We start from the raw sequence: 12,477 nt of genomic DNA on the forward strand, positions 1-12,477 counted from the left end.
GCCCCTCCCATTCTCTGGGGGAAAAAAGGTGTTGTTTGTTTGTTTGTTTGTTTTTTAATTTTGTCATGCATTCATTCAGCAAATAGATAGTGAGTGTCAACTATGACTCAGGCACTGTTCTCATGTTTGTGTGTGTATGTATGTGTGTTGTGTGTGTGGACCTTTCCTCCAAGGAAATCATCAAACTTGGGAGAGGTTGGATGATAAAAGTTACATCTTTTAAATATCTCACAAAGAAAAAACAAAAAAGATCATTGTAAGTCAGCACCACATTGGTTTCTTACAAAGAAGCAAGCAAATGCAATCAACAAAAGAGGACTGAGTTCATTGTTACTAGTTTCTTCCAGGGCAAAATAAACTGTCAACTAGAATGAAGTTTCTTGCCTTCCCCACACAACCTTTGCCTCATTTCTCTGCCAAACATCTCTTTACTGCAGGGAAGGTCCTCAAAGACTCCAATGATGCTACAACCCTGCATGGTTTGCTTTGGAAGAAAACTGTGACAAAACATAGGCAAGAAATATTTGATTTTATCATCACAGCCTCCCCGATATACGTATGGAGGCAACTCTAACACTCTCATTTTTCCCCCAGTTTAAAACTAAAATTTAAACTTTAGATAAGGTTGCAATAGGATTGAATGAGATAATAAAAATAAAGCATCCAGCACAGCTCTTGGCACACAAGAAGCACTGGATCAATGTGAGTGATTATGAATTAGTAAGAGGTCTAAAACTTTCAGCATGTTCTATAAATGAGTCTCATTGAGTGTTATCTAGAGTAAAATTTGAGTCTTCTGTTTTCCCTTTGCCACCCAGAATGTTCTGGAGCCATCACTGGAATACAAAGTAACTCCCGCAAGCCAGGTCTGGCTGGGGAGAGAAGGATGGGCGGGGGGAGAAATACAGTCTGCAGGTATGTCAGATGTCAGAGACAGGGCAGTCCTATAGCACTGTTGCTCCCACATCATTCCCCAGGACTGGCCCTTCTACCTGCAGGAGTTCTCTGCTGAGGTTAAGGGACAGTAATGGGTCCTGGAACAAAATTAGTATCACTGATTATATGACTGGGTCTTTGGCTCTGATTTTTAAAGGAAGTTAATAAAATAAGCACAACTGAAAAACTGCCTGAGTATGTAAGTATAAGCATGTTTGGGGAGGTTATTTTAGTTCAAAAAATAATAAAAATAGCTCAAATGGACTGAGGACTAATTATGTTCCAGGCACTGTGCTAAGCACTTTATGTACATACTTAATCCTGACAACGCTTCTGTTCTTGTGCCAACAACGCCGACGAGGACACAAGTTTAAAGATGTTAAGTAAATTTACCATATCCCAGAGGTAGTGAGTAGCGTTACCCTACACGGATTGTCTCAGTCTAAAACCCACATTTTTACCATTACATGCTAATGAAATGATACGACTTGAAAGAATAGGTCACGTATTCATTCGCGGATTCAAGACATTTATTGAACTATTCCTTCATATGAATCACCATGAAGTGGGACAAATAGAGATGAAAAAATATTCAGGGTCACTTACAATCAGAAGGCAGAATGGTATAGTGGTTACACTTGCCCCAAGTTCAAATACTAGTTAGTTCTCACACTAACTAATCTCTGTGGCTTTGAGCCTCAGTTTTCTGTTCTACAAAAAGAAATAATAGAGGAAGACGCCTGGCATATATGAGACTACATATGCATATCTCGGTAAAGACTTCATGGAGGAGTTCTATTTCTTGAAGGGTTAGGCACCATTTAGATTTGTAGAGCCAGAAGGAAGAAACTGATCTTATATGGAATTAAATTTGCCTTTCATATGCTTACTCCTCAATACATCAGATTTCAGAAACTGGTACTGAAAATCTTGTAAGGAAATAGCTCTGAGTCCAGTGTTTTGGGGGACTGATTACATAAAACACCTACCCAAGAACTGTAAAATTTCCAGCTGAATTGAATTGAGCAACAGTGCATACAATTTCATCCATTACTTAGTGCATGTGGAAATAAGAATATCATTTGAGAAAAAGCAAAGGAATCTGGTTTTGCCTATTTTGCCTGTGTGTATGTGTGTGTGTGTTTGTTTTGAGACATTCTAATGAGAAAATCTATGAATGACACATCAATGAAACTGAACTGTCTTTCTCCACTGTTCATAGGACCCTATATAAGATCAAAGCAGTTCAACTCCTCATCTTATACATAAATTCTTCCATTTTGCTTCACTCTCCGTTTGAGGCTCCAAATACAACAAACCTAGTCATCACCATACTTCAGTCCTTTCGGTGACCGCCTGCTGCATTATGCACAAAATCCCAGCTCCTTCCCCGGCTTATCTGGCCCCGGCTTTGAGGACATTATTCCCAGTCCTTCTACCCCTCTCACCTGGCCCCTGCCTCCTTGACCATGATCTCAGACCAGCCTGGCTCCTTCGCAGGCTCTTCCCTTAATTCAAATGTCACCTTCTCAAGGCAATATGCATATATGTGTGTATTAGTGTATACATGTGTGTATATGTGTGTATAAAACAAGTTTTTTTAATTTCAATATTACATATGTAATTTATTTTCTTGTCCAGTTCCATCTCTTTCTTTCTACCCCTTGAAGACACGTAATTATACTAACACCTATCTATGCATTTATTTATTTATTCATCATTTCCTCATGATTAAGCAGCTGCTATTCTCGAGGCCCTGTTCCTGGGATATAGCAGGGAGCGGGGTCGCTGGCCTTGTGGGTGTTACGTTCTAGTAGGGAGTGAACTAGACAATAAACAGTGGACAGACTAAATATGTGGAAGCTGATAAAGGGGACAATAGCTATGGAAAAAGGAAAAGCAGAGTGGGTCAGTTAGATGAGCACTGGCACGGGTGGAGATGGAAAGCAGGCAGGGGGGTAATTTCATATAAAGCAACCAAACAGCCTTCACTGAGAAGATACTGGAGCAAAAGCTTCAAGGAGGTGAAGGAGTTAGCTTTGTGGTTATCTGAGAGACTGGGGCAGAGAGGAAACAGAATGCAAATCATACATGGCCTTACAAGGTATTTTAAAGACCGGCTTACACCCTGAGCGAAATAACGTGTGGTTTCTTGTGCCAGTCACTGTTCTGGGAACTTCATTGGTATTAACTGACTTAGTCATCACTAACAAGCCAATGAGTTACATATTGTGTTTATCTCACTTCACATGAAGAAATTAAGTCACTTGCCCAGAATTATACAAATGAAGCCAGAATATGAACCTATGTCACAAGACTCCAGATCCCTACAATATACTGCCTCTTGGTCTAGAAAATTCTGATCCTGTGATTTGGAGACTTCAGTGCGGAGGCCCTAACTACCTGCTTCCTTAACAAGCTGTGCAGATGATTCGGATGTAGATGGTCCAGGCACCACAGTTTCCCACCAGTCTAATTCCTCCTCCGCATGAAAACTTTCCAGATATTTTAAGGTAAATACCACACTCATTTCCTATCCTTACCATCCCCATTGTTTGTCAAATTGGGGAAAATTTCCTTAGACCAGTTGAAGCATCTACTCAGTACACACCCCCTCTCCATCTGGTTTCATGTGAATTTCATTATAGGGCTGAGGCTTTGGGGTAAACAACAATGCTGAATGAGGAAAGGAATGAATATTTATTGAGGGCGGGTGCCAGGTATTAAGTGCTAATTGCCATTTCCCAGATGAGGAAACTAAGTCTGCACAGGCTAAGCAAGCAATATCTAGGATTCAATGACTCTAAAGCCAGCCAACTTTTCCTACCCACTCTAACCATTCAATCCCCAACCCCTGCCATTGTTTCATTCTGTAATTGGAGACCAAAGTCTAATCTTCCAGAAAAATGCTATTTAGTGTGTATTTCCACTCTCCAGCATGCATCATTTCTATAAGTTGAAAGAACTCCTATATTTATTCAATGAGAGCCAAGCCTCTTCCATGGGCACTAAATTAGCTCAAAAGAAGAAAGCAGAAAATATGCACTCATAATGCTAAAATTCAAATGAAAGCCAAATATTTTATCTCTTTATTTCTTTGTAGAAGATTATGGTGATTAATGGTGATACAGAGCTTGCTTTATATAAAAAGGCTCTCTTTTCATTTCCCAAACAATAAATGTCAGTGTGCATAACCCAGACATCTATTTTCTCTTCCCACCCCCAAACCTGGATCCTGAGGGGGAAAAACAGTTTACAGGTCATGGGAATGTGGCAGAATCACATCCTGAAGGACATGGAAGGTGTCTTTGTGGCTCTGACTCCCAGTGCAGTGCTCAGTTTTGAGTCTCCCTGAGGACAAGGAGGCTGCTGGACATCTGGGACTGAGGGTGCCTCACCCGCCATGGTGTGTGGGTACATCTGTGGAAAGAAGAAGACACTTCTTCTCTCTTAGCTTTTCATGATATCTCCCAAGTCATTACTCTACAGGCACAGACTCATAGAATACCATACCTTAGAGAGCACCTTGTCCAAATTTCTCATTTTAGAAATGAGAAAAAGGACTCTGAGAAGGAAAAGCAATTAACCAGTAGTGGGGCTGTTGGACTGAATCATTAAAGGGGGAAAAAACACATAACTTGGAGTTAGAAAGCTGGTGTCCAAGTCCCAGTTCCACTATGTGCTTAGTTGTGTGGCCTTAGCAATATTTAGCCTCTCAGACTCAGGATATAAATGTTAGCAACACGTGCCTTAATTACCTCAGATTATTGGGGGAAAAATGTGTGCCTGGGAAACTGTGGTGCCTGGACCACCTACATCCGAATCATAGGTTCATATTCTGGCTTCATTTGTATAATTCTGGGCAAGTGACTTAATTTCTTCATGTGAAATGAGATAAACACAATCATTTTGAGTGCTTAAAGTTCTACATAAACTAAAACTGTTATAATTTGAAACTAAGTCTTGTACTTTCTATTCCAGTATCAATTTGGCCATGCAACTGAATATCATTGCAGCTGTTAATCATAATAAAGGTTAAAATTCCCATGCACCAGGCCCTTAACAAATGTTATGGCATAGGATTGACATCTATCAAAAGCTTGATGAAATGCGTTTGATTATCCCCTTTTACAGATGATGAAAATAAAACAGAGGGCACCTGGTGGCTCAGTCAGTTAAGCGTCTGCCTTCGGCTCAGGTCATGATCTCAGGGTCCTGGGATAGAGCCCCATGTGTCAGGCTTCCTGCTCGGCGGGGAGTCTGCTTCTCCCTCTCCCCGCTGCTGGTGCATGCTCTCTCTCTCTCTCTCTCTCTCTCTCTCTCTCTCAAATAAATAAATAAAATCTTTTAAAAAAGAAAAGGAAAGAAAGCAGAGACAGACCAAATAACTTGTGCAAAGTCACACGCACGGAAGCTGGTCTTGTGCTAAAGCTCACAAATGTTATACACCCACAGTTACCATAGCATCTAACCATAACTGGCTTAAGGAACTGTGTTATCTATGAAAAGAACACTTTCAGATATCAGAGTTTATAAAATGACTGGTTCTCTTTTCTGTTGCCTTTAGCATTGATTGGGAAACAAGGAAGCCAGTGTAATCATAAGGACTTATGTGCCAGACAGGTAGAAACCACAGGCTTCTCCTGGATATAAGCTAGATATAAAAGGTCACCTGTCTGTATTCCAATGATATCAAATAATAGCTGGACGGATGCTCATTCTTCATTGCTTTTAGAAATCTTGAAATCGAAGTTCATTGCAGCTGCCCACCTCCCTGGAAACTTCCTATTTTCTTTCAGGTAATTAATTTATGACACTTGACATTGGCCTTGCTGTCAATATATGCAAGCAAGCCCTTCCTTCCCCGTGTTTGCTGCAAAACACCCTTTATTATTAGGACCAAAATGTCTTTTTTCCATCATTGAGCCAGGGATGTCCAACCTTCTTAGAGTCTGTGACTCCTTAGCATTTTTCTGATTTTGTAACCATAACATTAAAGGAAATGAGAGTTACTTTCCAAGTCTGTAGAGACAGCCTTTGAGATAATTAGTAATGTAATAAAGTGTGAGAAAACGAGAAAGCCAACGCTGGGCCTCCCTGACACAGTATGAAGCCATCATTCCCTTCACTCTGTACTTTTTACATACAAGGCACTGTACTATGTTCTTCAGCTGCTTTGGCGCTAAACAAGAACACAAAGGGACAAATGATTGGCCCAGAGTGAAAACAAACAAATAAGTTTTGAAAATCACAGTAGAGATAGGAAGAGTATGGTATAAGTATTTCAAGGGGTCCCACAGACTGGGAAGGATGAGGAAATGATTCTAGCAACACGCATAGGAAGGTAGAGGAGGAAAGGACACGGCTGCTGGGGTGGTATGTATGGTGTGAGGGCACAGGGAGGGGACATTCCTGAATCTACTCGGCAAGTCCTCTGATTTGATGGCATGGTGTCTAGCAAGCATGGCACAGTAGACCAAACGACTTTGAGCTCAGGCCAGTTCTAGTTCTTACTAACTGACTAAACTTGAGCAAGTCTGTAAGTCTCCCTGAGCCTCCGTTCTTCCATCTGTAAAAGGCAGACAATAATATATATCTTGAGAGTTATTTTTATGCTTAAGGGAAATGACAGAAGTGCACGCACCAATGAATGTTGATTTCCTTTGCCCTCCTCTGTTTGACCGGAAAATAGATCCCTTGGCATAAAACATAAGGGTATTTTCTCATTATTCCCCTTTCCCTTTCTAGCGTCAACTTTTACAAAGAGATACAGAGACAGAATTTCAGAGTTGAAGGGAATCTTGAAGAAAAGAAGCAATGTATTGCAGCAGAAGAACGTCCCATTTGAGGCCCAGAGCCTGCGACTTCTCAGTCACAGGCAAGATAATACCAGGCTCAGAATGGCAGGATGGGGATGGGCGGGTCATCAGTCCTAGCCTAGGCCCTCAGTTCTAGTCCAGAAGCCATACAATCTCAGGTCTTTCTTACCTACTTAACCTCTCTGAGCCTCAGTTGCCTCCAAAAATACACAGGATCACTGCAAGGATTGAATGAGGTGGGGCTTATAAAACACTCAGTACAATCCACAGTGGAATTCAGTAGGGAATAGCTATTAAATTTTGATTTTCACAATTTAACAGACTAATAAATTGAAAGAACTAATGACAGAAGAAAGAATTCATGTTTATTCAATACCTCCTGTGAATAAGGTGCTGGGGTAGGGACTCCAGCTTCCGGGCAGGCATCAGCGTCCCTGGCAGAAGAGATGGCTGCTCACCGCAGTATACTAACTTGCCACAGGCCCCTGTCGGGCTCTAAAACTCCACACAGCCCCAGGTGCCAGATCAAGTCGGGCTACCAGGAGGTTTCCCCATCAGTGCCACAACCCCCTCGGTGCATTCTTACTTTCTAAAAAAGAAAACAAAAACAAAAACCCAAACCTGAGCCAATGAGTAGCTAACCTGAATTAATCTCCCAAAATATCAGATGCCAAATGTTCTGTAACTTTCCCATTCTTTGGGGTTTTTATTTCTCCCACAGAACAACTTCCAAAATGCGCAAAGAGCACAGTAGGTGGCTCTCTTTAATACTTCACGGGCAAGGCGACAGTGACTCACCAGATCCTACATCTGTGTCACCAGCAGAAGCCCTGACAAAGTTGAGCAACAAATGAAACTGTGTGTGTGCTGGAGAGAACCTTTATTTTTTTCTCTTCTGCCCCTCCTCTGATTTCCTCCAGCCACATTCTGCTTTTCTAACAGTGCCAGGTAAGATGACGTTAACTGGATACCTTTTGGCAAAAGCAAACATACGCTTCCAAATGCCAAAAGCAAGGAGCAAAATGCTTCTCCCAGAACTGCATTTGCAAGCCTGGCTGCTTACTGCAAAGCAGAGAAACCTGATGGCCTGTGGGGAGTCTCAACGGATAAATGGCCCCATTGCCTGGGCCAGAAACAGATCTGTTCATTTTCCTACATAAGCCTGCAGCCATCAGTTTCCACAGGGAGGACTGGGGCCTCCAGACCAGTGATCAGCACGGCCAGCAAGCAGCGAGTGGTCTTTTCTGCAAATGCAGCCTCTGCCTACTCTGCCTAATCCCATCCTCTACCCACAGCGTTCGTGAGAGAAGTGAAGGAACGCTATGGTCACTCATGGCATTTGTTGCTCAATCTTCTTACTACCCTATGAATTAGCACAAGGATGACAGAGGGAAGAAACCACTCAGAACAGGAAGAGATACATAATACAATTCTGAACTTTATGTCTTCACAGTCCCCCCCCTCTTAGGAATGGAAGGTGCATTACATCAAACGCAGGAGAGTAGGAAGGTTGCCTTTAGAGAGCAGGGCTTTCGAACTTCCCCTGCTGACAGCTGGCCCCGCTCACCTCTATGGAGCATGCTTACGGATTGTTCCCTCAGCAAGGAAATTTCCTCTTTGGGACAGAAAGGATACCCTGCAATCACCAGCCCAATAAGGTCAACTTAACTGAGGTAAGTTGTTAAAGAACTCACTGGAGAGGTGACCGGGGTGTGACGGGGAAAAGCCCTTAAGTAGAAGTTACAAGGTGTGAACTGTACTCCCAGGGATGAAACGTAGTAACTGTGTGACTCTTAGGAACCTCTCCTTTCTCTGAGTCTCAGTTCTTCCTCTATAAAATTGAGACCAGCTAAGAAGAGAGAGCATTTAATGAGCAACTATTCACTACATATACTTTATATTATTCCAGTTAATTCTATCGTCGCATGAATCCTTAGGGTTTTTCTTTTCCATTTTAGAATTGGATAAAACAAAAGCTCTAAATGGTGAAATACATCGCTCAGTATGACCTAGCTGCAGAGGAATTAGGGCTGAAATTTGAATTTGATCACAAAACCTAAGCTCCTTCTACCATTACTATGCCTGCCATGTCCTTCTCTCCGGGCTATCGCAAGTAGCAAGAAAGATAATGTATATGGAATATGCTTTGGAAATTTTAAAGTTGTCTACATATGTATGTATGAATTTTGTAACAAATAATCTGGATAAGGAGGAAAGGTATAACTGGGTATCCTTTCTTTAAAGAACTGGAACCAAAAAAAAAAAAAAAATTACCTTCCAATCTCCCTTCCATCCCCTTGTTCTGACCTTATTTTTAACATTTTCCTTTTGCCCACAAGTCCCCTATTTCTCAGGCACGCATTCAGATGTATCCTGGCCAGCTCATCACAATGCATACACACGGAACAGGCTGATGGAAGCAAGTGATCCCATCCCCTGCAAACGCTTGGTGCAGGAGGTACCCACAGAGGCACCACCAAGTTCTCCCCTTCCCTCAAGATGTATCACACCCCCTCCTATGCACTCATCAATACCCCACACAAATGGGAGGGACTGGGAAGCAGGCAGCCAACTATAAATGCTGAACACTCAATTCAGGGACTTACGGCATAGCCAGGAGACAGTAGTAAATAACTGTATGAAGTCAATCAGAATAAAATCAATTTTCATGAGCCTCGTGGGGATATATGAGGGGAGCTATTTCATTTTAAAAACAATAATTAAGGAAGGCTAGACTAGGGATGTGTAGTGTTTGTTTAAATAAGGTAAGTCTGTCCAGAGGGACTGATTTTAGCAACATCATGGCATAATCCCAAAGAAATACATGAGAATTGTGTTGCTGTTTTCCTCTACTAAAGAAAACATAAAGTTGCTTGTCTGACCTAAGACAGCAGGAATACAAGGCTTAAAGCACAGTCTGTAACACTGAAGGAACTTGAACTTCTCTTGTCTTGTTACTTTTCATCAAATTCAAGACCCTCTTTGCCAATAAAGGATGCCTCAGACCAGAGCTTCATAGACTTGAGGCTTGGCCTAAAACCGAGGGGGCTTGGCATAACTGACAAACATTAATTTTATATTCCAACTCAAGCAACCAGGATCAAAGTCACATAGAGACAGCACTCAGAAAACACTTTCTATAAAAGCTGTTCAAACTCCAAATAAGAAAACGCTGCAGCATTCCAGATTAAAAAAAAAAAAAAAAGTCACTTTAAGGTGGTATGAAATCACCTTTCTGAAAATCCACTGTCTCCAGGGTTAGTGTATAACAGTATTTACAATAGTGGCCATCAATCTCAAATTAACCAGATGCCAGGCCAGCCACTGCGCTAAACATACTATTTGAATTATCCCATTTCATCCTCCCAACTACCGTCAGGGCTCATTGTGATCTTCATAATCTCCATGTTGCGGCCGGGGGTGGGGGGAAACTGAGTACCAGAAAGATTGGATAACTTGCCCGACCAAGTTCACACAGCTAATACTCCGCAGAGCTAGAATCAAAACCAGGTAAATCCTCCTCCTCCGCTGGTAGCTAACCCAGGCTCGGTGGAACACAGCAGCAAAAGCCCTTCCAGAGGCGCGGTGGATCTCAATTTCACCACGGGAGGTGGAGGGAAGACAGGCTGGGGACTGGTTCTTAAAGGAAACGGCAGAAGTTTGCTTTTATGTTTGTGATTTTTCTCTTCCACTCAGCTTCCTTGTTCCCTCCCTGCACTCAGAACTGACAGGGGCTATGGCTCCGTGAAGCCAGCTATTCCTAACCGTGGGGCATCCTATCCCCTACAGGACCAACAGCTTCCTCCCGGAGTTGGGAGACAGCTGTGAGTACCAACCCAAGTCATCGGCGCCCCGGCGTCCCTCCCCTGGCCACCGCCTCCCCAGGAGCATGCTAGACACCCTCGGCAGGGGCATCTTTCTGAGAAAGCAGGTCAGGGGAGGACGGAGTGAAGCTGCAAGCAGCCTTTCCCCAGGCTGTCACAGCTCCTGGCTGGGAGCGGCATGAGACACGCTGGGACACACTGCCCTCTTCTTTCCTCCCCGCTCACAGCAGCGCCCTGGAGAAACCCAGGCGGGGGTACACCAACGTAGATCCCTCAAAGGGCTGGAAGTGGGGTGCAGCAACGGGCAGCCGTCCCCAAACTGCGGTACCTAAATCTCCACAAAGCAAAGATGGGGCTCTGGACAGTTGGGTTCGAGTCCCGACCACAGCACTAACTAGCTGTGTGATCTATCCCAGTTGCTGCCTCGCTCTGTGCCTCAGTTTGTCCTTCTGGAAAATAAGAGGGTTGAAGGAGACGATTTTCAGGAGTCCTTCCACCCTTTCTGTGGGTAGGTGATTCCTCCGAGCCCTCACGACAGCGAGAGACTCACCTTTCTTGGGAAGCAGAGTGGGCGCAGCGAACCAGTGGGGATGGGTGCAGGGTCGCCCGGCACTGCTTCTTTCGGTGAGTCTGGCCAAAGCGGAGCCCGGGGACCCTGATCCGGCCAGTCTTCCCCCAATGAACCTCTTACTTTCCGCCGCACTTTCTTTTTCCCCCTTTGGGGCTCCTCCCCCGGCGCGGCGCGATTGGCCGCCGCCGCGCTGCTCGGGCTCCACCCGCCGCCCTGGCTCGCCAGCCCCCAGCGCTCCGAGCTTCGCGGAGCCGCGGCCGCGGGGCGGTACCGAGGGCAGCCCCGCCCGCGGCGAGGAGGAGCCGCGCTGGGCCGGCCTGCGGACCGACGCGAGGCTGCGCGCCTGGCCCCGTCTGCGCTCCGCCACTGCCTGGGCAGGCTTGAGCGCGCCCGCAGAGGAGAGGGTGGGTCCGGGTGACTGGCCCTCTGCCAGGCGCGCTGGGAAGATACGCCCCCACTATACACAGAGATGCACACATGCGTTCATTGCAAGATCCTGGTCTTAGAAGCGAGATCGATGCCACCCTGCCTTTTCTCGCGGGCTCTGTGTACCTAGCTGTTCTGCTGCACCAAAGCCCTCAATCAAAATTCAGACTACAGGATGTGCGCGCGCCCACCGTGTGCCAAGCACAGAGTGCGACAGGAAGAAACAGACTTAATTTCGGTGTTCCGGAGCTCTTGCTCCCACCAGTGACAGTCGTGGGACAAACAAATGTTCATGACAGCAGGACTGAATCTGTATTTTCCACGGGTAGATACCCAGTGCCTACCACAGTGCCTGGCACAAAGTAGGCCCCCAATACATGTGTATTGAATGAATGAATGTATGAACGAATGAAATAATCGTTATAGAAGGAAATAATCTCAAAAATATTACTTCCCTTTCATTCATCCCCATTTCTCCAGATTTTTGCCGGAGACCTCAAGTGCTCTCTCCCATTCTAGATGGTAGTCTGTATAATCATCCTAACAGGGTTTATAATGACTTTCATTGTTCTTTGTTCACGAACCTTCTGTTGGTAGTCCCTAGTGATTTCTTCCTGACTGTCGTCATCTGTCCCCATTTTTGACACCTAACAAAGGCCATCTACAAAGGCCATTGTCTCTTCACACATGGCTTGCCCACTACCACCTCCTTGACTTTTTTCTTCCACATTTAGAGTTACCTAATTGAATCTTATTAATTTATAAGAAATCAAGATCCAGAGAAAGCAATTAAGGCAAAGGAGAAAAAAAGACATGAACGGAGAAAAGGGGCTGAATGGACTATCAGTTGGAACTAGCAGGTGGCAGTCTCTACAAAGATGGCCAGCAATGCAAAACTCAG

The 12,477-nt window shown here is 44.2% G+C and overlaps 1 protein-coding gene across 2 annotated transcripts in view; it reads right to left on the minus strand.

Moving 5' to 3' along the window:
• IL1RAP (interleukin 1 receptor accessory protein) overlaps positions 1–11,277 on the minus strand; it is a 125,957-nt gene extending 114,680 nt beyond the window's left edge. The window contains exon 1 of one of the 2 annotated variants that reach the window (XM_088025055.1): positions 11,130–11,277. The gene's annotated coding sequence lies outside the window, so the exon portion shown is untranslated. The remainder of the gene's footprint in view (positions 1–11,129) is intronic. The other variant, XM_028101119.2, reaches the window with a different exon arrangement.
• Between the last annotated feature and the right edge of the window lie 1,200 nt (positions 11,278–12,477).

The sequence above is a fragment of the Eumetopias jubatus genome, unplaced genomic scaffold, assembly GCF_037043125.1.
Source record: "Eumetopias jubatus isolate StellerSeaLion01/CBP00866 unplaced genomic scaffold, mEumJub1_p1.0 scaffold_1, whole genome shotgun sequence".
Lineage (NCBI taxonomy): Eukaryota > Metazoa > Chordata > Mammalia > Carnivora > Otariidae > Eumetopias > Eumetopias jubatus.